The sequence below is a fragment of the Alligator mississippiensis genome, chromosome 1 (assembly GCF_030867095.1).
Source record: "Alligator mississippiensis isolate rAllMis1 chromosome 1, rAllMis1, whole genome shotgun sequence".
Taxonomy (NCBI): Eukaryota; Metazoa; Chordata; order Crocodylia; family Alligatoridae; genus Alligator; species Alligator mississippiensis.
In genome coordinates, this window is record NC_081824.1 from 474,266,398 (window position 1) to 474,269,845 (window position 3,448).

At 55.6% G+C, this 3,448-nt stretch overlaps 1 pseudogene; it reads right to left on the bottom strand.

Annotated features, from left to right (window-relative positions):
- Positions 1 to 923: 923 nt before the first annotated feature.
- LOC132247830 (U2 spliceosomal RNA) lies at positions 924 to 1,124 on the bottom strand (annotated as a pseudogene).
- Positions 1,125 to 3,448: the final 2,324 nt, after the last annotated feature.

Consider the following 3,448-nt stretch of genomic DNA (forward strand, 5'->3'; position numbering starts at 1 on the left):
TCTGCAAAATGTTGTTAATATTCACTCGAGAGATCTCAGGTAGATCTCCATGCCCCCAAGGAGGGAGGCAACCCCTTCGCCCCCCCAGCCCATACCAATCTGACCATGGGGTCAAATTTATTTCTGAGCCCAAATATGGAGTCGGTCTGACTGTGAGCGGAGGGGCAAGACCCTCTAACCCAGTCTTGTCCAACATACGGCCCACGGGCCGCCATGCAGCTCATCAAGTGCCTGCTACGTCTCCTTTGGCTCCGCTCCTTTGCCCCTGGCATCCGGGTCGCCTCCTGGGACCTGCCAGGCTCAGCGGGAGCGGGGCGCGGCACCTGGGCTGCCCCAGCCATGAGACAGAGACACTGGGACTGGCACCAGGAGACTAAGGTCCTAGTCCTGCCCTGACTCCCCGTCGGCATTTGAGGTTGCACTTGGCATATGATGGCAGCACCTGCATGTGTCAGGCTGTACCTTCCACATTATGAGTATACATGATGGGTGAGGGTCCATATTGATACCACAGAATTATTACATAGTAATCAAATGGTGATCTTGAACTGGTGAGTTGTTTTTAACTTCACCTGTCTCTGCCAAACTAGTTTTTCTATGACTAAAATTAATTTGGGTCTTAGCTACAGGGCCTACGCTACGCTCAAAAAATGGTAAATGAGAGGAAACGAAAAATTGATGCTGAATGTCAAGTTTCCAAAGATAGTTGGACCACTGATTTTTTTGTTATTGAACAAAACGGGAACATCCTGTGTCTGATTTGCCAAGAGAAAGTAGCTGTCTGCAAGGAGTACAACGTGAAGCAGCATTATTCTGCAAAACCTGCCAGACTGTCGGGGGTCCCTGCCCGGCACCAGCCCCCCCCAGATGTCTCTGAAGAAGCGACAAGATCTACTTTTTGACAGCAGCAAGTTCTCCCCGAGGGGAGGTGCACCGCTCCTGGAGGCACTTCAATACCAGGCCGATGCGTGGGGTGGATGGAGCAAGCTCCGAGTCCATCTCCCAGTTCCAAAAATCCATTTAATATAAAGTCCTCACATCGAGGACATATCAGATATTAAACTGATAAGAACAGATTGACTTTTATTAGTAGATGCTAAGGATTGTAAATCCAAAAAAAAGATGACAAAGCCGATAGGGAAATACAGAGCACCCGGGCGAGGGACTAACAATATAAGGATGGAGGTGGGGTGGGGAACCATCTGCTGTATGTGCCCCTGCTGCCCGCACCGATTGCACAGCTTGGGCTGGTCGTGATACACCACATATCCCCTACACGGCCCAACTTGCACCGCTGAAGCCAAGTGCTTAACCGCCCCAGGGCTCCCCACCACCTCATGGAGCACCACTTCCGCCCTCCATGCCCCCGTCCAAACCCCCCAGCGATCACATTCTTTTTCTACAAACGTCACACTCTCCACCCTCTGCTCAACCATCTTCTCACGTCGTCCTTCTGCGCCATGTCTGTAAACATCTTAATATATAGCACTCTCTCCCGTGCCTTCTGCCCCATATCAAACACCAACTCCTCCAGCTCCCCTCTGTCCAAGGCCTCCTCATGCGCCTTGCAAAAGGCAGCATAACATTTCTCAGTCTCAAAAGTCACGTTCCAGACCTTCCTGTTGTCAAAGGCCACCACGCAGTGCAAGTCCCTCGGATTTACTTTGAGGGTCTTCAAATGGACCTTGGCCATAAAGTCTCCACGCCGCAGAGTCTTGTTTCTCTTATATCCCTCAAGGACAAGGCTTACCTTCACCATCCATTTTCTTCCTCTTCAGGATCCGCCACTCCTACCGCCTCCTTCTCTTGCCCCAGGGTCTCCCGACGACTTGGTGCCACCAGCGATGCTCCTCTCTCTTCAGGGGTCTTCTGCCCCCCCGCTCCCACTTGGGCCTTCCCTTTCCGTTGCACACGCGTCCACCCTTCCTCCTCCTCCGCCATTCGCTCACCAACTCTGTTGTCGTCGTCCCTTCCGCCGATCTGGTTTCCCCATCGCCACCGCTGCTCCTGAACTCTATCCTCCTCAGCTCTCATCTCCGCCGTCATTTGCATACCAATCTGCATCCCGATCTGCATATTGGGCCTCGCCTTCGTAGCTGCCATCTCTCTCTGCACCGCTGTCCCCTCCGTCTTCCCCGGTGCTCTGATCATGGCCTTCTAGAGGCCTCACATCGAGGACGTATCAGTTCTCAAACTGATAAGAACAGACTTTTATTAGTAGATGTTAAGGATTGTAAATCCAAAAAAAAGATGACAAAGCCGGTAGGGAAATACAGAGCGCCCGGGCGAGGCACTAACAATAGAAGGATGGGGGTGAGGTGGGGAACGCAACTAAGTTACATGCGATACAAAGTTAGCCAACTAAGCCCGGGGGAGAGGGGAGTGGGGAAGGGGAGGGGGGCGTTTCTCAACGCTGAGAGAAAAAGAAGATAGAAACACACATACCCGTGACAATGGTCCGCAATGGTGGAAGAAGTGGTCCAAGGAAAAAGTGTCTCAGTCTAGATATAGTCTATCGCGGGGGACCTCCTCGGTTGGCGCAGGGTCGTTGTCCGTTGTTGATGAGTCCTCTTGAAGTGAAGGTCTGTCTGGTGCAGAGTGGGGGGGTGTTCAGGCGGTCCCCTCTGAGTCTGGTCCGGTGGCAGTTCTCCTGGTGGGATCCGTGTACTGGTGGTGGGCTGTGATGTGCTCCACCTAAATGTCGCGGGACCACCGGATGGTGTCGGACACCATGACGCAGCGCATCAGCTTGGTGTAACGGCGGGAGACGCGGCAGGCACGCAGGATGCTCTTGTTACTGGGGTCCCAGGCTCTGAGCGTTCCCACGATGAGCACGTCGACTGTCACGTCGTAGCCGTGGCCCCTCAAGGTGTCGGCCAGCGGGGCGTACTTCTCCCGCTTGCGAGCCCGGGCGTCTGTGAAGGCTTGGCGCCGGTTCTGGAACAGGATGGTGACGTCCACGATGACGATCTTCTTGACCTCCTCGTCGGTGATCACGATGTCGGGGCGCATCTGGCTCTTGCAGCCCGGGACGGTGCGGTTGATGGAGACCTGCCCCGCGGCGGCCGGGCTGGCCCTCACCGGACGGTCCTGGATGGCGTTGTGGCGGAGCTGCCAGGCCCTGGCGTGCAGCTTGCAGCTGCGCAGCACGTGGGGGAGGGTCTCAGCCGCGTAGCCGCACCGTCGGCACCTCTTGTCCCGGTGGCCAAAGCGGACGGCCCTGTTGAGAGGCAGGCAGTTGAGGCGGGCGCGGTGGAGGAAGCGCCAGTCCGCGAAGCATGTGAAGCTCCCGCTAGGCATGAAGTGGTTGCTGGCGTCCCACTTCGAGGTGACGCCGAAGACCTTGCCCTGGTGGGGTTTGGCCCTCAGGTCGCCGGCATATTTGTTGCGGACGGCGTCCTTCAGGAACCTCTCCAGGAAGGTCCTCGTGCGAGGCGTCACGGTCACA